The following is a 27,901-nucleotide window of genomic DNA, read 5'->3' on the forward strand; positions in this document are numbered from 1 at the left end:
TAGCTATGAAAGCTATTGAAATTTATTACAAGCGGAGAAATATATAATATACATTATTATTTGTTTGCAATTATGTACTTTATTATTTTTATTTTATAAGATGATAGACTATTAGAAAAAGGAAAAATTTAAAAACTTAGTATTGTACTGTGTGTTTCTAAAAAACATTTACAGTCCTAGTTAGCTTATAGTCACTCACCATAGAATAGTTCGTGGCTGACTGACTATACCTATAATCGTTGGTGAGGACTCTGCGGTTTCGCTGCCACGATCAAGGCAATTCAAGCTTATTGTCAAACTTTCTCAACATTCACGCCATCACAATAGTCGTTTGTTAAATCTACCGTAAATTAGAAAACCGCAATATCTCTTATTCAATAATCCTAATGGCAGCCATAATTGTAATTGCTAATTATATGAATTGCAAAGTTAAAATATTGCAATAAACAAAATATTGATTAAAAATACAAAAAGTTTTTAATACCTGAGAAATAATTCTTCTCCATTTCTCCAATTAAATATATTGTTTAAACTATTATAATTAAATAAAGTGTGTTTTATAAACAAATTTCTTTGACTGTAAAGTTTCGTTTTAAGAACATTCTAAATCGAAATATGACAAGTAGCCAAATGATATTTTTAATTTTTATGATTGCGATATATTATTTCACTTGTCTCAAACTCATCAGTGATTTATTCATCAAAAAAGCCGTATCTTTTATGTTAGTTAATGCTTCATTAAAAGATCATCAAGCGTCGTTAAATCGGACCCAATTAATCAACGAATCTCTCGCATCACGCGAGATAATGACACGTGTCCAAAATCGAATGTTTCAAAGACAGACTAATCGACTGGACGTATCGTAATCAACTTATCGCTAATTAAATGGTGGAAAACTTTCTATTTCCCCCTTGAAAGATCGATATGTGGTTTATTGAGTCGTGCGTTATCTCCATCCATCGAGTAATGATGTCAAATGATTTCACCGTGCAATCTTAAAGTTAAATCGCGAAATTCACGCAAATATCATTTCGAACCGCCAGGCAAATTGCAAGTGTAATCGCTCTCATAATTACACTATTTTTATAATTCCGCCCTTCTCATAATTAATTTAGCGATGCACGTGTGATAATGATGATGATGATATCCTGATAGAATAGACGATAATATCCATCTAGGGTAAATTTGTGAATCCGTCTTGCATTATTTTTTTTTCTGTCAGACAGATCTAGCAAGATACAACCGCCCATGAGAATTCCGCGAGAAAGCAGAAGGTCGTAGATATACACGTGCTGCTAACGAGATATATAAAATGAGAAACGAGAAGAAAGCGTCATGATTGTCGACACAAGAAAACGAGGCTTGTGTTACAGAGATTTGTCGCATTTACGTCATAAATAATTAATTGATCTAATCAATAATGAAATCTGTGATTTGCTTTCTCGAATTAATCTTTTCTGAATAAGATTCAATTTTTGGTAGATCGGAATGTTAAGGATAACTCTAAGATCAATAAGGATATTATCGAAAATTGATTAAGCGATATAAAATCCAAGGAGGATTCCTATCGATAAATTACGTTGTATAATTAATGCGCGACAAGGTAGAGGTATTAGTAGTACAAATGTTTGACTGGAAAGCGTTGAAATTAATGCGAGAAACGTAAACGATTTTCGTGACAAATCGCAGCAACGACGCGAAGACGAATATACATTCAGATGATCATCGACGGATTTTTTATACATTGTGTAGAGTACCGTACGATGAGTATACTCGATACGCACGACGAGATGCATGCGTATAATAATTTGTCGTGTGAAAAATTTCTCAATTCCGCATGCGAATCACAGGCAAGCGAGATAACAAGAATGACGGAGAGATAAATCTTCTATCTGTGAGCATAAACTTTCGATAGACGAAAAAGAAATCGCCCACCAAAAATTAATGATTTTAGAATCTCTTGTGATTTAATATCTTTTATGTTGAAATATTAATATAGTATTAATGTCATTTAACATATCCATATTACGTTAAATTATTACAAAATATTGTGTGCGATGTTAAATTTAACCAAATTTAAATTCCAACAGTGCATGAGAAAAAGAAACATTAAAAAAAGATTATGTTACATCAGCGTGACTCACGTGACGAAAAAAGATATAAAAGTGAACGAACAGAGTTGTAACCACCATTTGAAACGCAGTTGCTCATACCTGATACCTAAGTGCAAGTCTCTCCGCGATTCCACAGAGTATTTACATCAAAACTCGTTTGCGGTTTGCACGACGAGCCTTATAATTCACTCTTAGCATTACCTACAATCAAATTACATGATACAGACGGCATATTCGGACGGCAAGAAATCTCGTTTTCTCTCATTGACACTGCCATTTTTCCCTTCTACTTTTGTACTTTTATCGTCTCTCAAATTGCCCAGTTGAAATCACTTATCTCGTATCGAGATAATCGTTGCGGCATTTTTATTTTTAAGGTGCCAAAACTCGCATCTCCGACACGAAAGAGAGGGGCGGACGGTTGTCACATCCCGACCGGCAATTTAACGGCCAGCGGCCGTGTGTAAATGAGGACCGTTTCGTCAGATAAAAAGGTACGACCTTCCGCGAAGGCGACGTCGATGATGATAATGATGATGATGATGATGAGGAACGAGTCCGTCACGAAGATGCGTACGGGGCCTTTCTTGGAAACGTTATTAACGCTTCTCCTGTCGTTCGCTAATGGATCCCGAAATCCGTACCTGGTCGAATTTTTCGCGATGCAACGACGACCGGCGATTTCGATCGTTATATCTCGATGATGTTCGACCGAGAGGAAATGCAAAATCAGAATCCGATTAAGGATCCGGTCTACTTTAGAGGATAAAAAAAGTGGATTTTTTTTCACATTTTTTGAAAATATCTTCGAAAAATATCTTTCAAATTTTATTGAAAAATGTGACAAAATTATAAGACTTTGAGGCTCAATATTGAAAAGAAGCTAAATATTCAAGATTAAAAAATACTAATACGTTGTTTAAATATCAAACATAAAATCAATTGTTAATGTTATCTTAAAACAATTCCTGAAAATTATCATATTGCTAGAATAGATTGAGTATTTAAAAAGTCTTTCATTCTTCCATTCAATAAATTTCTCTTTGATTATCGATTCGAGATCAGTTCATCAATACAATTTCGACCATCTTCGCGAAGCAAATGATAAGCGCATTGAGAATTATTTCTCCATATCAATTAGACATAAAGCGGAATCACCTCGTCTCTCGGCTACACAGTGATTTCACTTTTCCATGAAATTGCCTCGCTCGTAATTCGACTGTTGGAGGGGGATTCTTCGATTAAGACATACCTGACCGTCATGACCCGGACTTTTATGAGCCGGGGAGATTTACGAGTCGGCCACGAGAACCTTCGACTTCCACATATTTGCTCCGTTCCTCGCGCGCGAGCCTCCGATGCGATAGTCGCATCTCTCTCGTATCGATGATAAGTATACAGTCGGCAGCGCTTAAGAATCAGGCTCGAAAGGTCGCCATTAATTCAATAGAGTCGTCTAAATATCGTTACGACCAATAAACCGTCTATCATTTAAAAAGTATAAACGTCGTTAGAAACATTAACAACAGTCCGTTCGTTCATATAGTGATATAATGATCATCGTAACATTGATAACGAGTAATCGTTCGAAGTCGCGTCACGTTTCATTTGATTAAGCAGTTTTAGAGATAGCGAAAATAAGCATAATTAAATACAAAGTTCAATCAAACTGTATTTTATAAAGACTGTTGATAATTATTAATTTCTAATCGTGCGATGGAGATTTATTATATTTAGATCTCGAATTGAGATGTAAGAGAGTGTAAACGTAAAAATAATCAATCCGGGACTTTCTCAATCGTAAAATCTGAATAGAAAGTACGCGTGTGATTAAAGCATTCAATTCTAATATTTATTTGTTCGATGGAAAGCGTTCGTCGAATTCAAGTGAAACCGTCCCGATCGCATTAAAATTGCATGGTTTTTTTGAACAAATTACTTGCAATGTCCGCTCGAATTCTCGTCGAGTCACCGCTCGTGTTAACGAAGATATTTTAATGAGACGAAGACGAAGAGGATCTCAGAGATGCCTGAACGTCCGAACGTTATGTACGGAGTGTCTCAAATTACTTTTCACAGTCACGCGTTCCAATTACAATTCAAGTTAAGAAGAATGAAGAGTTTTAATTATTTTGACACTGAGACAACATTTAATATGTGCCGAGATTGATTCTCTCTCTCCGTATTCCCATAAAAGAAATCACGATCGAAATTCGGCCGTAGTAGATTTCGACTACCCTGTATAACGGTCCGTGGTATAACAAAACGAGAAAAAGTTAGATCTTTTACTTTCGAGTAAACCAAAGAATCGGTGTACAGTTGGAAAATTTATGTCTTTTTTTTTAAATTGTGATTTTATTCTATAATAAAAATTAGAGTGATTATAGATCATCAAATTTGCAAGTTAATTTTATCATTAAAAATATGTTGATTTTACACAATATGTATTCTAAATTATTTTGAAGTTTATATTCATTTTATATTAAGATATTAAGTATCAACGTCACCTTCTAATATTTCTATATTATATTAAATTAATACAAAAATTCGTATGGATCCTGTTTGAGACATAAAATATATATATATATATTAAATTTAAATCAAATTTTCTAACTGTGTAGCATTATTACTTGGGGAAGTGGAAATAACCATGTGACGGGGTAAGGAAGAAAATAAGAGAGAAAAATCGGGGAGCCTCCGGAACATCATGTGTGCTCACACTACGTGCGGCGCACTCGAGTGGAGAAATATTTGCACGGCTGTTCGCGATACCGTCGAGCGAATATTCATCCGATTCGCGTTAAAACGATCGCTCGAAGCGTCAATGAAAGTGAGTAACATCGAATCACAACCGTCAATTATATTCGATCCGTGAGCGAACGATACATAAACGGCTGTTTCGCCGCAAGCTGGATTTAACTGTGACGTTATCTAATTATATCGATGCGAGCGCGAAGAGATCTTTTTTCCAATTATAATTGCGAAAAGAATATGTATACGAGGCTTTGATAAAGGTCCTAATATAGCATAAAAATTCAAAAAATGAACGTTGAAAAATATGAATAATATTTTGCATTGTATTTGTGTATATTGTGAAATTGTATTACATCTAGTTCTTATTAAAATTGAAATACATATACATAAAAATAAATTGGTAAATGTAAAACATTAATAAAATGCTATAATTAAAAAAAAAAAAATTCGGATATTTTTTAATAATTTGAAAGATCGTTAAAACAAAATAAAAAAAATCTTACTGAACGAGAAATTATCGAAAAATCACAGTACATATTCGAATCGCAGCTATTTGTCATTACATCGGTTTATAATGTGTTGCGTGTTACTGATTGCGCCCTGGCCATCCACGTGGTATGTTTGCGAATATTTTCCGCAAACACTCTGCGTACCACCGAATTACGCAATGCGTTGAAGCAGATCGAAAAGCTCGATTTTCCGCATCGGCGATCATCCCACGATATCGAGCGCGCCAAATTAGCGCGATCGGCAAAAGGCTAAAACGTTTATGTAACGGCGGGGAGACAAGTTGATTATCCGTAATTCAGCCGACGCAAAAATCCTTAGACAGCACCTGCGGAAGGTATAGACTTGGAACCTGAGTACAACGACGACGCGTGGCGGATCGGCGTTGCGGTCAACCAGCACGCCGCCGATTATTATCCGTAATCCCGTCATTGAAAAAAATCCTCCGGGTACCTTACGGAAACGCAAAGTGGAGGTCTGTCCGCGACCAATTATCCGCAATTGACGACGGTTTCTAACGGACGCGTTATGGAAATTCACGTCAACCCCTCGAGGGCGCGCGCCTTCGGTTCTCATGAGAAGAAATTCGAATGATGCCCTTAACTATACCGGTATACACGAAGAATTATACTAATCTTATCGATTTCTACATTTATGCAAAGTTTCTAAAAATTTACAGATCCATGTTACAACCTGTCATCCTCTAGCAATATGCAAATTTATATCATTTTTATTTATTTTTCATATAATATAGAAAGTTGTATATTTTTAATTTTTGCTTTTTCTCAATTTAACTATTTTTAACTATTCATATTTATAAAAGTATATATAAAAGAAAATGAAATTAGAAGTGATGATTTTGCTTGTTGGACTATGCGATAAAAAAAAAATTTTTTTTTCCAGTATCAATAACATATGTAGTAAAAAATTTTGATCTAAAAAAGAACAGCCTACCGCTAGTCTAGTTGATTAATTCGAATTATTGATGTGACTCAATTTTAAAAGTAAAGCAAATGATCATTATCATCGAGATACTTTTTCGTTCACCGATATAAACCTGTTCAAACTCTTTGAAAAAACTCGACATAATAGACAGGATTACAAGTTACGGGCTCTCTGATTCATTTCTCTCTTTATCTCTTTCTCTCGGTATGTAAAGTACACCTGTTATTGCGCCAAGTAGACGTCCGCTCGAATTATCATGCGTGCCACGCAGGCATGCGTAACTGGAAAATGACTCGGTTTGCATAACTCTCGGTCAGATGTTTCTCCCTCGAGGATCGAGGAAGCGCCGAAGGAGATCCGGCGTGCGTTTATCCTTCTTCTCTCGAGGACCCGCGTGCGTCTGTCGCGCGCGATTTCCATCCGACCGGCTACTCCTCACGACTCGGTTTGTTTTTCTATCGTAGGCCGTACGCGAGCGAGCGAGCACGCGATCTCTGTCTCTATTAACCGTAAATCATAGCTCATGAAAGCGACTCGGGCGAGTAGAACGATGAAAGTAACAGTTTACTTGCGCTCTTATGCGCGAACGTGTAAAGTAGAGCGTACGAGATGTAATAAAAGCGTTCAACCCCATTTAAATGATGAGGATAAACTTCTGTGATATATCGAGATATCTTATTTATGACTTTGTAAAAAAAAAAATTAATCTCGACAAAAATAATTTCGCAAAAATATAAATAATATAAGTCGATTTTCTTTAAGTTGATATTATTTGAGATCTCTGCAATTTATAACTTCTGACATTCTTGCCTTTTTTTTTCAGCGGAACAGCTGCAACAGTACTTTTTTTTATTTTGAAAGACGAAATATTTTAAATAATAAATTTTTTCTTTCTCTTACATGTTGATACGTGTATGTAATATACTGCTCAAAAGTTAAAATTAAATTTAAAGTTTAAATTTAATTTTATATATTGTTCTTACATATATATTATAACCGACACGAATAAAATGTGCTAGAGGTTAAAAATCAAAACACTGTTTTCAAACACATCTTTCGAGACATAGAAGAGATACTTGTATTGTTAAGGGACCTTGAATTTATATTCTATTTATTTTTTAACATTACATTGCCAGTTCGGTCATTTTGTGACATTGCTTTAGTGTTACTGCTTATCTCGAACAAAGTACACGCTCCGCACGATACATCAATTGTAAAAAGAAATTTGTTTAAATATATTTGCTGTTTGATTTATTCTGTAAGTATTTTATCGTTCTATTCTGCATTCCTTTTACTCTTTTAAAGAGTTATGTCAAAAATATATGCAAAAATTATAAAATTTTTCTGTTTTATATATTCTATACATAATTAAAAAAAAAAAACTTATACTATTTAGTTTTTATAAACAATCATGTGCCAATAGAATAGGCACAAAGAGGCACAAAGATAGAACAAAATCACAATCGTATAATCTTCATTTTGAAATATTGTAATTAATTTATCCTTAATTATGCAACATGTTTTTATATCTTTTTATATTATCTTTTTTCGTAGGTTATTTTAATGGCTACTAGGACAGAAATTCAAGACTATCTCTATATAAGGGATTTTGTCGATGAAATAGTAAATGCAGTTTTAAATAAAACTGTACCTATAGATAGCATAGCAAGCATATCAAATTGTCTAGTAAAGTGTATAATACAGTTAACAATTATGAATGTAAAAGGAAGAAAAAGATATCTGAACGAAAAATCATTATACGAGGCAGCAATAAACGATTTTCAGACAATAGAAAACTTCAATAGTGAAGCGATATCTAAAATTGCAAATACGTATGGAATTGACGATGTAATTCTTGCCGAGGAAATAAACAAATTTCTTCAAGTAAATTATTATATATATGATCAAATTATAGAAGCAGAACACATTTCATATGTACAGGAAGAAACATTATGGAAATTTTTAAAACAGTTGGTAGATTTAAAGCAAATTCCTTGCACTTGCAGAATTTGTTTCTTGCTAGAATCGTCAAAACAGGCTTACAAATTTGTCAAACGATGGAACGTAAGTTTTTACCTCTTTTGGCCTGAAGCGGCACCAATACAATGGGTAAGAAGTTTCGAAATGAGATACCGCAGCGAAATTTCTGATTTATGCAGTAAGAAGTGTATCTCTCAGCTGTGAATCACAATGAATGATAAACAACAACCGTTATCAATGTTTGATGGAGAAATTATTTTCGATTTACCAAATAATTCTAAAACATTTTGTAGCCAAGAAAATTTTAATCTATTTCGGTACTGCATTGTGATGAAATATTAACACAAATTTATTAACATTTTGAGATTTTATTTTACTTTTTGAGATTTAGATTTATGGTTTGTTAAAGCTTTTTTTATTACTTTTATAAATAAGGAGTTTTTAGGATATTTACAAGATGCTTTTTTATTAATGAAAAGAAAAAATGTTGAGAAATACGTATTGTAATTTATGAACATAAACGATATTATATATACTATTAGGTTATCCTTTATTACGATATCCTTATCATTTTTAAACATATCTATGTACATTTTGTTGTGTATAAATAGGTCTTTAAATACAAGAAAAGCTATATGAGGCAAACATAAGAAAAAAAGAGAGATAAAGAGAAAGAGAGAATTTAAAAACGCATAAAAATATTGTAATCATAAAAAAAAAACAATCAAAAAATAAAATGTTTTTTATTCTAAATGATAATTTTTTTATTTTTAAACCGTAATAGACTATAATGGAGAGCTAAGAATATTTAAAAATAATTTTTAATTAATTGATTAATTTTAAAATAAATTCATATTTGTATTAAGTATATATGCATTAATAAATTTTTAATATTTTCTGTAGATTTTTAATATTTTATATTAATTAATATAATTTTATTAATATAATTTTAGTATTTTTCATATTTTCTGCAGATTTTTAATTTTTACAATATATTTTTTCTTGCATAAAAATTTGAACAATTTTTTCCATATTCCATGATCAATATTAATAAATACTGATAATAATAAAAACATACAAAACGTTAAAAAAGATCAATTTTTAATATTGTCAGAAACAAAAATTTCTAGATATCATTAATTCCTAGAGTAGGGACAAAGATCTCTTATTCAAAAAGTTATTCCTTTAAAATTTATATTCGCACAAAAGCGGTCGTTAATAAACCGTTCCATGGATCACGTTGCATCGCTCTTTCTTTCCATGTGCCATTGCGTGTCTCCGTTTTCGAGAGATCGACGATCCTCTCTGCCGATCACAAGCGACGAGGTAATTTCTCGATTGGTCCTGGCAACTCTCGACACTGAGTTGCCCTTGCGATCGACCAATGCAACGGCGACCGTTCCGCGTCCGGGGTTAACGCATTCGCGATCGTTCGGTATCATTACATAAGATGTATCCACGATGAGAACCGGCGGAACATACATGGGCAAGGGGAGGGGAAGGGAAATGTAACATATCATCACGTATGTACGTAACTCATCGATGAGTATCGCATTGTAAATCAAACTATCGTTCATGATCAAACATGCGCACGTTACATGTGTATTTTTTCATTTATTTTTCGATTTTTCATATTTTCAACGTACATAAATATGGATTGATGATATTGTATTTATGATCCTTGCACCAATGCACCCGGTCGTAAATTACTGGAAATGAGTCGCGAATTATAGGGCATCCCGAGGTTGCCATTTCGCGAGCGTGTTGTTTGCGCATCGAACGTATAATCGATTTCTTCTTTAATCTTCCATTGCTCATTCCGGCGCGAGTAATATCGAGGGATACGGAGCCAAAAATCTTTGAGCGAAAGATACAATCTTATTTCTCACATCAACAAATTCATATTTATATTTAAAACGGCACATAGTTTCAATTTTTGAATTTTTATATATTGCAATATCGCATTAAATATAGCATTAACGAACAAAATGACAAAATTGTGCAAATTAATTATGCAAACAGCATCCGCAAGATTCCTTATTAGTCGCGCAGATGAGGAGAATGATGAGCTTATTTATCATTTGTTCCCAGGAGAAGGCCTTTATTAAGCTACCACATGTCGAAATTGCTTCGTTGTTCGAACGATACGTGCGATCTTATCGGGTTATCTCAAAAGAGGGAAGGGATCGAGTGTAATTCTCGCGGCGCGTGACCTGCAATAAGATTGTACACCCGATATTACGTAGATCCGCCGTAGTGATGAGCGCGTAACGAGGCAGGGTGACTTTAAAGAAGATATTCCTTTAGTTAATCCGAAGCTTCCTTATAGCCCCCCCCCCCTGTCTCGTTTGCCAGATAGGAAGGTACCATAGCCCCAGGCTACAACGCACGTTGCGGTGATACAATTACAAAAGACGAGGTAAAAGATTCAGGAGATTAAGGGCAATATAGTCAAGTATAAAAAATTGATGACGTTTAGAGATTTTTTTTTTTTTTTTTAAGAATATTAGAAAAATTGATCTTTATAAACATCGATAAAAAATATGTAAAATGTCAAGAAACATAATTCCTAATATTTTTCAAACAAAAAGAAAAGTTCCTAGAAATCTTCAATTTTCATATTTTTAGAGTAAATTGGATCCTCAAAGATTCTTAATCGCCAGGCGACGCCCCAATGAATTTCGTACCGATCGATAATGAGCCGCTTGCGCGAGAGTGAGAAATTTATCACGAGACTAATTGAGTGAGCGATTACCCGCACCGTACCTCCGTATCGTACGATGACTTGCTTAATAATCCCGGTGTCACATTCGCCGAATAGCCAATACACCTGCGTACGAGGCGCAATTTCCGAGCTGCCGAATTAAGCGATCTCGCCACTTATTATGGCGACGGTTTGTATCAGAGTGTGGCGCGATGAGAGCCAATAAATATCTTAGAAATTATTATCATATTCATGAGACACTTAAAATCCGAAAATTTATGAAAAATAGAAAAAATATAGAAGAGACATCAAAGGGACAGATTTTCGGTAAAGGAAAGTGTTTGCTTTCTATTTCGCTCTCTTAATATAATAAAAAGATTAAAATACAAAATCGTTATATATAGATGTAAATAGAAATAAATCAATATTAACATAATGTCATGCAATATTCTGAATATGGAAAATATAAAAATTTTGTAAGCTAGGTACACTACGGAAACATCTAAATAAAATAAGGTGATTTCTGAAATTAGATTTCTAAGATTATTATTACGATATTTAATCTATTGGAGAAATAAATGTCGTGATAAATATCAACACCAATTCCTTCCTCGATTTCTCTGCCGTAAATCTCAGCGATCGAGATGATCGTTTAACGCTAAATTTCGGAATTTTTTGGTAAAATATTACGACTCTGTCACCAAGGTGGAAGATAGAAAAGTTTACGATGACAATATTGAAAATTTATGATCCGGATGACAAACGCAGAGGAATTTTTAATTTTCGAATCTTTTACCCACGTGTCGACGTAAATCCTCGAGGAATATGGCGTACCTGGACAAGTCCAGCATCGTTTATTGCCTGCAATTTCCACGTTCGTGTCAATGCATTAATTAAAGCGGCGTTACACGTCTCGTAATCGCAACACTGGCATGCTCCCCTGGCTTATAATCGATTCTGTTCCTCTTTCCATTCCCAGCAGGACTGATTTCACTCTCGCAAGCATATTTCTTGTTACACGAAAATTTCATAAAAACGGAAGGGTTTTATTCGATAATATAAGAAAATAAAATTAAACAAAAATCTCCAATTTATATTAAAGGTAATATACAATTTATCAAATATTCGATAAAACCAATTAGTCTCGTATATATTTTTTCTTCTTTAAAATATTTATTTAAAGATCCATTTAAGATCTCCAAAGCTATCAAAAATGTGAATTGTCCTACTTGAGATTAATATCGACGTAACAAATCATCTACAATTGATCGGCAATGAATATCATTCACAATCGAACCGTATTACCGAATGATTTTTTTTACTTCCACGACTTCGAGATTACTGGGCCATTTTTTTTCTCCGTCTAAACCGGTAGTCTATTGTCTACCAAGAAAGAAAGATCCTCGACTAAAAGACGGCCCTGGTTCTCACGCGAATTTTATCGAGCGCTGTCGTTGTTGTCCGGTATTTTTTATTAAGCAATAATCGAAAGACGACTCTTTAACGACGTCGTCGAATTTGCTCAGGAATTCGCCCGGGATTCGGTAGATTTTAACGGTCGTTAAAACATGGGGAGAATCGCGCGATGTATCCTCGAAAGATTGTGCTTCTCTCCGCGTGCGATGTGGACAGAAAAAAAAAAGATTAGTCGAAACACACGTGCCGATATAGAACACCCGAATCCGATCGCCCGCATCGATTTTTTTGCGGACGATGAAAAGAGAGCTTCTTCCTTCGAGTCCAAATGAGAAATTAAGCAGCGATTACATTCAACGAGAATAGATCCGAACAACCCTATACGGTATCGGCCATTAAATTTTAAAGTTTAATAAAAAGTTTCGTTATAAAAACTTTACATAATTCAATGTATGATAGCTAATTATTATAATCCTCGATGCACATTTCTTTTTTATTGGAGGAACTGTGTAACGTGTAAAGGAGAAAATCGGCTTATGTAAATTATTTTCTAATTATACGTATAAAGGATTTTTTTTTAATTCTTTACTGTATTTACGCGGTAATGATTCGTGTCAAGGTAATAGATCTCTTTATAAATCTTTAAGAAGTATGCGTGTAAAATCTTATTCTCGGAATAAATTAGACATATCTTTCATTCACTCTCACAAAAACTTGATAACATTATCATTACGCTTCTCCGAGAAATATTTCTTTAAATGGATTCCGCTGGATATTTCGCATCTGCTAAATCATCGAGATTTGAAACGGAACAAACTGTAATCACAACACTTCAAACAAACACTAATGCGGTGAAGCGGAACCCGTTAACACGAACCACGATCAATATATTTTATCGCTTAATTTAAAATTAGCTTTAATTACGAAAGCGATGTTAATTAATACGGAAAGCGGAATCAAACGTCAGATTTATAAAAACTCCACTCCCACTATCTGCGTTATCTCGACTTTTAACACGGTCATTTTTAATTTCTACAATATTTTAATAGAGATAAAATAGAATAAAAAATATCTAATACGAAAACATCTGATTAATTTTTATAAGATAGGTAATAAATAAATTAACTTCCACAATTACCTTTCTCTACGATTAAAACAAAAATAAACCTTGTTTTTTAAATGTGTAAGAAAATATGAGGTTTATAATTTTATTTAAATATAATAATTAATTAATAATTTAAATTCTTATTTTAAAGAAAAATTAAATATTTTACATACAATATTAATAACTCGTTAATATTAGCTAATCATATTAAAGTATTCATATAAAAAAAACAATAAGATCAGCTGTGTAAAAATCAATATCAGCTGATTTGTAAAATATCTGTGCGTTTAAGATGAAATCACGAAAAAATAATCCAGAAAAGCCGAATAATATAACTGATCTACAAGACCGACATACTCTAATGAACAACATACGTCAAGCACGAAGAATACTGGAAGAGTGGGGGAAGGAGAGGAAAGAAATAAAGTTCCTCTATTCCAAGATAATCTTGTTCTGATACTAATGACCGGCACTAATCGAGAAATAAACACGCTCGATCAAACGCATACGTTCGCTCTTAAACTTGCTCTGCTATAGTTTCATTTCTTCTCTTTCACAAGCTTCGGTTAGGACCGTCTTTTTAGTGTAAAAAAAAAAAAATCGCGATAACTTAAATGAATTGACGCCATTTTTTCTGATACTTGGCCATATGGTCGGTAGATAACTGTTTTATTTTTTATTCGGAATTTATACGGAGTTTATATCAAGGATGTTTGTAGAATCCCATGTTTCATTACGTTGGATATATATGATTTTAATGATTTGCCCTATTAATGCTTATCGCATGAAAAAAATTCAAAGTGTCGTGGTTCTAGTATTTTCATTTACAGCTTCCTTGACTCCAACTCTTGAAGCCGGTTTAATTATTACCTCTATGAATCCACCGCGTCTCTTACACAAAAATTTGTATTTCTCGTTTTAACATAGTAATTTATAAATTAGTAAAAATGAGATAAACAAACGTATAAGAGATATAATTCATTAGTTAAACCGACGAATGTACGGCGCGCGCGCGCCGTTAATTGGAACGCGAGTTTTAAGAGGAGAGCATCGACAACTAGACGACACGATAATTAATGAAGAATCCTCTCTTTTCAGACCATTTGGGAATTACGAAGGCGGCGTCGTCTCTAATACGTGAGTGAGATTTTTTTCGAATATTTATCGGAGGATTCTCCGTAACAAGTGCCGCAATCGCGATGGCACATCGCGATGTTCCGAATGATTGTGGCTACCGGGTAGCACGCACAACATTCCGCAAAGGCAAGAAATTAAATCTAACTTATGGACGCCGCGGAAGTCTACCTTTGCTGCCCACCAATTGGATTCCGTCCACAACGGCACGGAAATTATGCTGGCGGCGCGTCCAGAGGCAAGGAATTCGCCTTTTACGCTCCACGAAACGTCTTATAATATTTTCTTCCCCTTCGTCAAGTTGCGAGTTTTATTTCATTCAATGCTGTAACGTTCGCGCTGGTGACGTTTACACTTGACTTAACTCGGCTTTAAATAGAATACGATGAAAAGACTTTATAAATAAACTTTAGTAAAAAATTTTTCTTCGTAAAATTATATACGTTTCATTTATCAGCGAATGTGATTATCGTTATCAACATGATGTCTCAATAAAAATACGATTGAATTGCTTATTCTTTTTTGACGTACAAAAACGCTTGTAACGTTATATTTGAGGCAACGGTAAAGACAGGATTCAGGTGATTTGTGAACGCGTGAAAAGTGCATAAATATTCTTGCTCGAACAGTCATCTGTGTCATTTAGAACTCAATGAAAGGGCGTTGCGCCCGTTTCATTGAGTTCTTACACGGAGGATGAGAGGGTGTTCCAAGAAAAAAGATTTTTCTATGTCAGTGACGCACAACTCGCGTCTTAATAATTTCACGTGATCTTTTCTCGATTAATTTTTGATTAACGCGAAACATTGATAATTTTAAACAAATTTTCTTGAAAATTAAATTATAAAAGGCTAATAAAATGCCTTATTTCCCACTTTTAATTTCGAATAGATGTAATATCATTTGAAACACACTATGAATCACGTCTGATTGGATTTAACATATTAATCGGCTCCCAACTCATGGTCGGATAATGAGGCGCGATTTAACGATTAGTCGCAAGAAGCAAATTATGCATCACTGGCGCGGCTACGTGACACATCACAAATTAGTTGGCCCACGGAGGTATGTGATCATAGGTGTGTACCTCACGATCATTCCGACTCTCTGTGTACGCTAATTTATTTGACATCGGTAAATGCGGCTTTGCCGCTGCGTCTAGGGAGTGTTATTGCTAACGCGGAACCGATGCCGTACTTAAAGATCTTCTATTCCTTTATTCAATCAACAGAACAATCCTCGGTCGATGAAGTTGCGTGGCGGAATGAACGTAACGGATATCGAATAGACATTGTTAAGCGAGAAATGTCGATGACATTGTTTTTAACCGTGAAAAAAGACAATAGACTTCAGTAAAGCCTAATAATTCTTAAACCAAACCCTCTCTTTTGCAGTAAAAATATGGCCTTTAATATGATAATATACGAAGAAAATATTATAGTAAAAATTATAATATAATTTTTGTAATCGTGGCTGACAAGCGAAATAATATATAAGAGAAATCGAGATATTTTTATATTTCAATAATATTATGAATGTATTATATTTTACAAAGAAGTATTTTAATTATTCAAAAATATTTTGATGATAATTGTCAACAAACAATAGAACAAATTCATAATTTATCATTTTCGCAATATCTTAATATTTTCTCAGCTTTATAATTAATGTAAAAAGAAATATATTTTTCATATAATATTGTAAATAGTTTACAAGCATTGCCGCGCGTTGTCATAAAAAATAATATTCAAATAACTTTTAAGATGTATTCACTGAATTCTTTTAATCACGTTTCACTACGGTACTTTAGATAATTAAAAAATTTTGACATTAAATCGGCGGTGTGACTTTATTAAACAATATTCAATCCTGAATATTTAATCAGTCGATATTTCTCCAAAATTGAATAATTCAATGCGTACGATATTCACAGCTGTAAGGAAATCGGATGTTTATTCGATGGCGATGCAAACAATCGAGCGCGATTAGATATATAAATATATCCTCGTCTATATCAACACTTTAGTATATATCGATGATTGCGGCGACGACTAGACCAGCAACGGTAGCACGCGCGGATTCATCCAGCCATAGCAAAACTCACTATGCCGGCGTAATAATGGTCCATTAATTAATATTTATGCCCCTGCCCACGTGGCCATGACGCTTCCTTCGCGTATACATTAATTCTAACGCGGTTGCATCCGCATTATTCACGGTTGTTCCGCGCCTTATTAAGGCGATCACGGGGAGGAAAGAAGAGAGAGCGAGATAGAGACTCGGTTTCGTTTTTATTAAAGCTACGTTCTCTCCCTCCCTCTCTCTCTCTCTCTCTCTCCCTTTCTCTATCTTTCTCTCTCTTGTCGCAGATTTAATAACCTTCGTTTTGTCGATGCGGATCTCCGCCCGAAATAACTTCATCCTGCAACGATCCCCACTTTTCTCACTCCCTTCGATCGTAATTATCGATTCGGCTACTCCTCGACGAAAGCCTTTTCGAAACTTCGAGGAAAACGTCTTCACAGAGTTTTGCTTTTTTATATGTAAGATACACAGAATATATAATGCGAGATGTAAAATAAAATTAAAAATATTTTTATATTTTTTGGGACAATAAAATAGTTACGAAATAGAGACGTAAACGTGTCTTCTTTCACTATTTTTTTTTTTTTATTTAATATTATTTTTCCTTATATTTTAATATCATAAAAAAATTATTTTTATATTTTTTAATTTTTCTTTTCTTAAAAAGTAATTTTAATGGATTAATGAGACTTTTCTGGCAAATTACATTAAAGAAAAAGAGACTTATTGTTTCTTTTTTTTTCACAAAAACCGTGTTTAAAAAGTAGAAAAAAAAAACATATTTATTGTTAGTCTTCTATTTACATCTCTAGTTCGAGGCTCACATTTATTCGAGTCTAAATTAAACTATTCTTCAATTCGATAATTCGTTTTCTGTAAATCCGGAGAAAATGCCCGCTGTCTAAAACATTCTGCATGATAAAGGATCAAAAAGATCGAACCTATTTTTCGTAAAATTCGAGCACGGATAGTTTTATACGCAGAGTTTAATTGTGCGGAGGGGCATACCTGTAGCCGCCGATCGAGATAATGAGTGCTTTCCAAGTATATATTACATAATAAACAACAGCGAATCTCCCACGTATGTTGCCGCGCCGCAATTACGCGGCTCGCCGTGCGTGTGTGCGAACCTCTATATAAAAAAGAGGATGCATGTGCGTGTTCGATTGATCATCGCGCCGTAACGCGCGCCCATTCCCTTGACTTTTTACGAGCTCCTGCTTGCTCGTGAAAACGGATATACGTACATAGACCATTCAAGGAAACATAAATTGTCGTGCCGCGAATATGACGACAAAATAAATATAAAGAATTTTGTTTTTCTTTAAATCCGAATATATTGCAGATGAACCTCATGTCGGAAAACTTGATATAGTGAAGAAAAATTAAAAAAGTAAAAACATAAAAATAAACTTGATATAATAAAATAAGAAAACGATTCTTAAAACTGAGAAATCATTTTTTTGATAAAACAAATGAGAAAAGTTATTTCTAGAATTTTTATTGCATCAATCATTAAAGAATTCTTTAGTTCCACTGGAACATCCGTGACACAATGATTTATTTCGAGACGAACGTAAAATGTGGTTCATGCCGCGAATATTCATGAACGCGCACACTTTCTGTTTCAACTAGTCTAGTCTCGATGTATAAATGCCTGCTTTATTATACATCGCGACGGATATATGGTATACACGGACTAGAAAATGAAAGAAGTTCCGCCGAGAGATTGATAGCGAATTAGCTGGAAGAGCGAAACTTCAGGATAGAGGATTTACGGGCAGATGAAGAAATGACCGTTGTTCAGAAAAAATAAAACGTGAATCAAGAGAGAGCAGATGATAATTAACGAAGTTAATTAGGATCCATTTTAATACTCTTGTTAGTTACAATTCAATACTTCATTAATTAACATTTAGTTGATTAATATTTTTTACATATAATAATTGTTTCCTTTCAGTTTACTTATTTGTATATATCTATATGTACGAGTCTCGGGTATCATATCGGTTGACAGCTGTCATCCTGTCCTTTGTTATGACCAGTCTTTTCCTATTACCGCTACTACTCATAATTTAATGTACCGAATTGCATTTTCTTATTATTCTTACTATTATCCTAAATTTATTATTATTATTAAATTTGTTATGAGTAGACACATCTACTTTACAACATTTATAAAAATACGATTAAAAGATTATTGTATCTCTCATTTTATTTCTTTAATTGCCTTACGTTCCCTTTTATATCAGTTTTTCCTTCTTTTTTGTAATGCGGCGCTTGTTGTACTTTCTTGTAAAACAGCACGGAATAATTTTGTAAAAAAAACTACAAATCATCGTGATGCTACATGCTCCTGAAAGACCGAGAATAATAATTATCATAAAAATGTGTTTCCGATATGATATGTTTGCAATGCGTTAAACAAACGGACTGATCTCAACACGTTTACATGTTGATAGATATTTTGTTCCATCATTAATCACCCTTTTTCTCATGCTTCGATAAAACCGTCAAGTACCATAAGTATAATATCTCATACATCCCTCACTATCTCCTGCACATGTTGTAGCCGCGACAGAGAAGCGCAATTACGAGCGACTTAACGAGCGTCATTCTTTGATCATACCGATTGAAACCTCGTTTTCCTCTCATCTATCGTTGGATGCAAAGAGTTAAATCGAAGAAGGAAGGGGAGGCAGAGACTCATCAATGTGGTACTTTTTTCATTGCTCTAACTTCGCTTGCTTAAATATCCTCATATGGCGAACACACGTTAAGTGAGCAACTTTATTTCGCGTTTCTTTAGTGTTATCATTTAACGTATCCATATTATGTTAAATTAACACAAAAATTTGTATTTGGACTTATTTGGGACATGCGATATATATAGATTAATTGAAATCAAATTTTCCAACTGTGCAGCAACAAAACTCGACTTGCAATTCTTGTTCTTATGCCGCGGCGCGTTATTAATTAATTATCGTCAGTTAATCATTACGCCTCTTTGTTAGCTAATGACGAAAGAGCAAAAGATAAAGTTTGCCCGAAAGATAGATGTAATCTCTAGGTAGATAAATTTATAGAATGTGCTTCTCGGACAAAAAAAAATTCTCGCATAAATTGATTCACGGTAAATGATGATGTTTATTAGCTGTAATAATTTTATCCCATCCAACACTCGTCTTTCACAAATGCAAAAACGCATTCAATTTTCGCGAAATATTTTCCTCGCGAGAGGAAATCATCGTAACGTGATTGCATCAAATCTTTTTTTTTTTTTTTTTTTTCCTCATGTCGGTTTCGTGTCGATTCTTCGAGACTCTTCGGCATCTTTATGCAAATTTCGTCTCCGCCGCGATTGAAGCGTCTCGTTAGCTGTCCCGTATGCAAAATAATGCGCGCGCCGCGCGTCAGTGTAATTCCGTAGTGCAACGAGAATAACAAGATTAAGATTTGCAATGGAAGGGTCGGGGTTAATAGCATGTCACGACAGACTGCGCGCGCTTTCCCTCCTCGCGAAAGCTCGCGCGCGCCCGCGTAATAACCCTGGTAATTAATCCATCACCGAGGTAGCGAACTTTGTAATTACTCACCGTTAATCACAATTTCGTAATTACTTGGTACCGATCGCCGCATGCGCATCGCGGGGCACGATATCGCGCGAGTAAACGAAATCAATCATCGAGTTTTCGAAGGCGCGTCGATACGATCTTTAATTCCCCCTCCCCTCCCCCCTCCTTATTTTTCTCCTCCTCCTCCCCTTTCCGATACGGTAGATTTTTCCGATGCGGCGCGGTAATAACCAACATGTAATTACACGAGGGCGGACGAGTACTTACTTTTTTTTTACGACTTCTTCTCGTCGTGCAACTATAATTCATACTTAACTACTTGTAATCGCGATGTTGTGAGAAATATTCATTGAAATATTTGAGAAAGAATTTTTTGGCCAGCCAAAGGATTAATTTGCATCATTATTGTTACTGCTTAATGGCAATTTTATCCTCGCGTATAATGTATCTGTATGTACAAGCCGAATACGAATGTATCAAAGTTATTGAAAAGGCTTTCCCTTTCTTTCTCATTATCCGAAGCATGAAAAATAGAAATCGTGAGAAATTTTGTTAAATGAATATTTGTATTGTAGAATTATTAAAATACATCCATGAGAGATTATATGGATTCTCAGCTGATGATACACACTTTGTTATAGATATAAAATGACACGCGATAATGATGCCGAGTTAATAGTGACAGAAGAATAAATGTAACATTGCAATATTTCATCGTGTAATAAAACGAATAACAGCTGTTTTAAAGAATATAATTATAAAATTATAATATATGTATTTTATTTCACAATAATTGTTATATAAAGAGAAAATAATTTTTTATACGTATGTAAATGATAAAGTATAATTGTTATTACGATCTTAACATCGTGAAACATTCCGCTAATATAGTTATCTGTTCTCCACAATTATCTCAACTCACTGACCTCATCTAACTCTTGATCCATTAATATGAGATGTTATAATCACACTTGAGCCGATCATGTTTTATTACGTATAATTCTACTAAAGATGCCGACGACAAAACCTATATGAAATTATCCTCACTCTCAGCTTGCCACATATTAATAATAAGTCATTAAACTTTCAAGGCAAGTATGATGCCATTAAACCTTCGTCAATTATCGAGCAACGCAATTAAGTTGGCCTAACGACATGAAGAATATCGTATACACTCTCCAGTATGTCGAGTGAAAGCGTTTCCGTTACTTTTCGCGAGCGATAATAAAATCGTGGCTCTAGGGGGGAATTCTTCCGATCATCGATTCTCCAATATATTTCCTATATTATCCTCCTAATCCGATTGAAATGACCTGAATTGTTGAGGATCTGATTTATTCGAATTTCTAAAATAGCGGGTATTATCAAGCGCTCATCGACACGCATATACATAGGATGATTGCGGCGGTGAACGTTTGATACTAAGCAAGGAATCGACTACCAGAAGTCGGTATCCGAATAATAACCGTTGCAAATTATGCCGGATCCTCGACTTTTTTTCCGTAACCCATAAATCTTCTAATATACGACTCGGGAGCGATGTACGAAATCACGACTCGGGAGCGATGTACGAAATCACTCATACGAATCATCCGACGTGTCTTAAAAAAGACATCGATATTGTCACGCGCGATAATATCGCCGAATATATTATTATAATGCGAAACGTATACGCGGCGAAGCGCAATAATGGTGCCGCGACGTAGCACGTGTCATTTCGAATCCAGCGGAGATAACGATCTCTCACAATTAGTGAAGTACTTTGTCTCGTGCAAAAAAAAACGAAGAAGACTAAGCAAACCGTTAATTACGAGAATAAATATCGCCGTGATTTTATAATATTCGAAAGATCATGCTATAGAAAAAGTAGCTATTTTGCATATTTTTCTCTGATGAGTGTAAAATAAGATAAGATAATATATAAGATTTAATACAGCGCGCAAAGTTACTTAGGAATAATATATACGCTGATGCCAATAAATTTATCACCTTATACAGATTTTTTACAAATTAAAAAATCTTATGACACTGACTCACATGTTGCTAAATAATTGACTTTTAGTTCTCCAGTTGTCAAGATAAAATTTGTCAAGCATAATTAATTATTTATTTTAAATATTCAATATATCAACATTCTATGAGTTTACTCACCGAAAACAAACAATGTATCATGTTTAATGTATGTTTCATGCAAGAATGCGTTAGGGCCGCCGGTAATCCGGTTTAGTCCTTGTAAAAAAGTGACGGTTCCACGATTTCGCGATAAAACTACGATAGTGAATTATGATTTTAATTAGGAACTCACCAAATCTCTATAAGGAATACTATAAGATTTCGTTAATGAAGAATACAGCAAAAGAGCCTAATTATCGTATTTTAATTAAATTTATACTGTTAATTAGCAATAAAATGGCCTATTTTAAATAAAAGTTTTTATTACATCAAAATTATATCCAAATTGTATCAAAAAATAAATTTGCTCTATTGTCTACTTTATTGATACTTTTGTAATGTGTTAAAATATTTACATAATTTTAGAAACAATTTTAGAAACAAGTGACTCAAATAATCAATCCGCACAGTATAAAGTATTAATTCACAATGCATCTCTTGTAGAGAAAATCTCACAAACCCTCCGATCATTGCGCCAATTTTGCCGTAAGCAATCGAGCGCAAAGTAAAAAAATCAAAGGCATAGAATACGCATTGTACTTGATTGCTCCGACGAAGATCGGAGAGTTTAAGATGTGACTTTTCTACGTTGCTCTTTTTACGTTCCCACGAAAGACCGTGAAATCTATTCAAGGGTACGCTTCGTGAGTTCAGAATCGCAAGACGATATGGAAACCCGGACGATAAAAATTGTCAGCGCTGGCATTCTCCATTTCAATAAAAGAAACGCGTTACAAATGCAATCTCGGCAATAAAAAGATTTTCTCCTCGAAAAGGAATAGTGCGAGGAACACGCGAGACACTCGGTAATAAGGGACCTTTAAATTCCGCTAATTGCGTGCCTTGCGATGAATTAGTGCGATTCGTACGGCGGCATCGATTGATGGGAACGGGCCTGGTATTTATGCCGGTGGTGACCCACGTCTCGTTACGTGACGCGGACGCAATCGCATTAAAATTAAAGAAGTGGAGCTCGCGCGAAAACGGAGACACGCCGGCTGGTTGGGCGAGGCGAAGGGAAAAAAGCTCAGGACCAACGGAATCGTGGCAGCTGGCAATTTTAACGAGGTCCCTCGCGATTCGCTGCTCAGAAATTTGATTGCTGGTTCAAAAGGGAGCGATAGTCTTTAACTGTTTTCTCTCTGCTTCCTCTCGGAGGGGGCAGATTAACATTTTTCAGCAAAAATAACCGTCATTCGACGTTGATGTTTATACTTTATATGGCGAAGGGCTTAATGGACATCTATGTGTGTATGTGTGTATGTGTCCGCGCGAATGTACTTGATGAAGTAAAACGAGGATAATTTTCGGACTATGCATATTCGGATAAGTACATGGGATGACGTGAAATTACTGTATTACCGCAAATATGATGGATTACGGATTTCTTTCAAAACGCGGAGGAAGGGAAGAAGAATTATAGCCTTTTCCTTATAAATTATATGATAATTTTTATCAGCTTCTTCGATCTTTCTGGAAGGGATTATTGAATACTACTCTTTTCCGTAATGATAAAACGCTTATAAACAGTTTAAATCAAAATGAACTGATATCATAGGAAATTTAAAAGAAATGAGAGTAATAAAAAATATAAATTAAATGAATCAATAGATTTGTATTGTTAATTATAATAGATTTGCTAATTTTACTAGAATTCACGTTTGCTCTAAAAAAAAAAAAAAAACGCTACAAATAAGTCAATAGAAACAAAAGGAAAACACTCTAATAAACTTTCGATTTCGATAATTGCGTTTTCCATTTTGCCAAGAGATATCCGCGGTGTATTAAAGAAGACATTGTAAAAATAGACAAAAAATAAATGAAAAAAAAAAAAAAAAACAAAAAGCAACCATGATCGAGGAAACTGGGGCATCGAGGCATGACGCCGAGACGGCTATCTGTTCTATTAGACTCAAGCAAGCGTATATTTGCTCTTCAGTTGATTGTGAGATCTCGACCTGGCTCCGTAATATATCTCGCTCGTCTTGTTCCACGAGATAAAGTGGGCGTGTAAGTAGGCGAGTTTCTCGAGCTCTATGTGGCCTTGCAAGGCCATTTCTACGCAATCGGAAAACAGAAGCTATTTATCCTCGTTTGTCGCAAGGACGAAAAAGATTTAGGAACCGAAGAAAATGCAGCATCATTGTAAACCTCTCACAAATATCTCTTCAGTAATTGTTGAAAATTTATTTTATGATTTCAGTTATGCTAATTAACTAAAGATTGAAAGACTGATGAAATATCTAATACTCGGTATTGATAGATACAATGCAACTGTCATTAATCCTGTGTAATTTCAAAATAATTACTCAGAGATTCTTGCGCAATCTATTTCTTTCTTTTTTCCTCGCTAATCACTATCAGAATAATAGCTTAATAAAATACAACCTACTTCATTTGATAATCGGGAATCACAATGAAGCGTATAGGAGCCCAAATGTAAAAAAAAAATGTATCATAAAAGAATGTATATATATTTTATAAGCACAGCTGACAGCAGGCGTAAATTAAAAATTAACTTTAAATAAAATATACTAACAAAAAATTATATATATTTTTTTCAAGTAAATAATATTCAAAGCATAATGCAACAGCTGCACTTTCGTATTGTACAAGTTCTAAAAAATTAAAATTATGTATCTAACGATGCTGATGCATAATTCGTCGAAGATGAGCATTACAGTTACAACCTTAATATTGACTTGTGCTATTACAGAGAAATTTAAAATACAACTAGCATTTTGAGAACCAAAAGAGATTTCACAATCATCGATCAAATGTATATGCTATACAATTCTCTAAATGTCTCAAAGAAGAAGTCTAACAACAAATCTCACCACACACATATAATCAAAAAGCAAATTAATCGGACATTCGGAGAAGAGATTTAAGTACATCCATAACTGACGAATGAGTAATTATCCATTCCCATATGTACGATATTAAAGATTAAGGCGATACGTTAATTCAACTGTACATTATTTGAATTTTTTTCGCATTCTGATATATAAAAATGATGCTTATTACTCGACGGAAAAATATATTCTTTTCCTTCATCTTTCTCTCTAAGAAAAACGCTGCATAAAATTTAAATTAAAATTACGTTCAAATAAATTTGTATCCTTATAAGATTTTATAAAATAAATTTTGAAATAAATTTTATAAAATAAATTTTTGAAATAAATTATTTATACATAAAAAAGATTAATGTTACCTGCTTAAATGAAATAGATATGACTCAGACAAAAGAAATAAAGTAGCTGAATTAATGCAATAGTTTTTAATTATTTTCCACTCTATAGAAATTTTTATCTATTATTCCGATTTTAATTATATTTCCATCGAAAATCTATGTATATTGATGAAAGAACATTGCATGATGATAAAAGAAAGTTCTCGAGTTAATGTTAGCCTTGAACCGGGACGCCAACCGGAATCGAAACGGTCTTTTTGAATGATCAAAATAATCATCCGAAATTTCGCCAACTGATACGAAATAATGAGTGCGCAATATTTCGAAATGATTGATAACGGTATAGTAATTGGAGACGATCAATCGCACGTCAATCTGAGGAAGAGCGAATTACGAAAGCAAGTTTTAATTATTGACGGCAACTCGTCACATATGCAAAAGGCTTAAAAATTTCAATTGTATACATGCATATATATACATGTTTATATGAAACGGTAATTATTATAGCGCAGGCAATGCACTAAATAAATTGATTGTATCAGTTTACTTCTAATATTTCAATGGATCTTTGAAGCTATTATTTATATCGCTTTTGAAAATTTATAATTTATATATATAAAAAATTGATGATAAATAAATTATCATTTTGCAGCAATTTTTTTCCTCAATATGATAAATATCTCGGGGATATGTGTCAGAAAAATATTAGAAAATAATATTAGCTAGCACTAACCTGTCAAATGTCAGCTGGATGCGGCAGGCCATGCGGTAGGTTTCATCGCCCGTTGTAGTCACTATAGCCAGATGATCGATGATCCCCGTAGCACGTGGACGACGTTTGTCAGCAACGATAATGTTTCCTTCGGATTTAGCATTTCAACAGCTGCGCCGGCTAATTCGCGAATTTGAGTCATACGTTCCGTAACAATTTTTCTGTTAATTGTCAATAGTCCAACACACCAGTCAATTAACGGTATATCTTAATGCCAACGTGATTCTATCGGAATTATTTCACATCGCGAATTTTACGAATCTTTAAATGTTCACGTTGAAGTCTTCAAAGGTAGCATAAAAGATAAATGATACATTGCACTTTTTGACGAAAATATTCAATTATGATAGCAGAGTTTTTTGCGGAAAATAAAAGATCGCGTTTCGTTGACATAATCGAAGAGTCGAACGCGAACTTATGGCTGAAATTTCTTCACGAGACGGCTGATTTGTCGATGAAAAGCAGATCATTCTTGCAAAATATTTATCTTCTTTTCTTATATTTGTTTGTTCTCTTTTTATTTGTATAAATTTAATAGACTCAAGATGTATAAATTTACTGTGTCAAATTGTAGTAAAATTTATATCGGTTTCCATTCATAAAGAATAAATTATTTCGTTAAAAAAATCATTCTTTCTATTTTTATTTCTTGTGGAAAATTTTTTATATAAATATTGCAATTATGTGATATGCATATCTCATTTCATTTCTTCTTTTGCTAAAAAAGCAATAATTTCAACGATGTGACGATAATTTTCAATAAAATTTAAATTACATCGCGCAGTAGATTTGACTCTTTTTCTATTTTACCGAATCTATCGCGTGCCATTTCAATATCAGTATGATCTTCTCCAATGATCCTTTCTTCACACTTCAACGATACCCCATTAGCGGTGGCGCATGCAAGACAAAATTTAAACAACAAAAGTTACGATGTCTCGTCCAAGTTCTCCAGAATCTCAATCGGTCCATCCGTTCCGGAGATCCATCTCCGTGATCGATCACCGAGCTTCAGTTACGATCCGCAAAAGGGTGCGAAGGGATCAGAGGCGCGCAAACGAGTATCTTGACGGATGGCGGTCGCGTGGCAGGGTATGAGAGACGAATACCAGTAGGATGAGTTTCGTGGTGGATCCGTGCTGCGTGGTGGTCGGGTAGTTTGTGGCTGCGAGAGGTAGACACCACACAAGAGAGGTGCCTACGACACCGGAGCGCCGCCGTCGCCGTCTTCGTCCTTGCGGAGAACAGCGTCTTCCTCGTCGCTCTTCCGATACCTCTCACTCACTCGCGTAGCTCCTTCCCTCCGCTCTTTCAAGGTTCTCGCACCACTCTTCTTGCTCTCCGGCCTCCTTCTAACCGCGCTATTGCACACAGCTATCTCCCTCTCTCTCTCTAGCAACAAGTCGTTTCTTCTTCGTCGCACCCGCGGCAGCAAGCGAAGGGA

General features: G+C 34.5%; 1 protein-coding gene and 1 long non-coding RNA gene across 2 annotated transcripts in view; one reads left to right on the forward strand and one right to left on the reverse strand.

Moving 5' to 3' along the window:
- Positions 1-27,899, reverse strand: part of LOC126854127 (uncharacterized) — a 73,381-nt gene extending 45,482 nt beyond the window's left edge. Inside the window, exon 1 of the mRNA XM_050600525.1 lies at positions 26,419-27,899. The gene's annotated coding sequence lies outside the window, so the exon portion shown is untranslated. The remainder of the gene's footprint in view (positions 1-26,418) is intronic.
- Positions 7,453-9,054, forward strand: LOC126854191 (uncharacterized). Its single transcript, XR_007688071.1, has 2 exons — positions 7,453-7,579; positions 7,876-9,054. It is a non-coding gene; the product is annotated as an uncharacterized LOC126854191 (long non-coding RNA).
- Positions 27,900-27,901: the final 2 nt, after the last annotated feature.

Source organism: Cataglyphis hispanica, chromosome 13 (genome assembly GCF_021464435.1).
Source record: "Cataglyphis hispanica isolate Lineage 1 chromosome 13, ULB_Chis1_1.0, whole genome shotgun sequence".
Classification (NCBI taxonomy): domain Eukaryota; kingdom Metazoa; phylum Arthropoda; class Insecta; order Hymenoptera; family Formicidae; genus Cataglyphis; species Cataglyphis hispanica.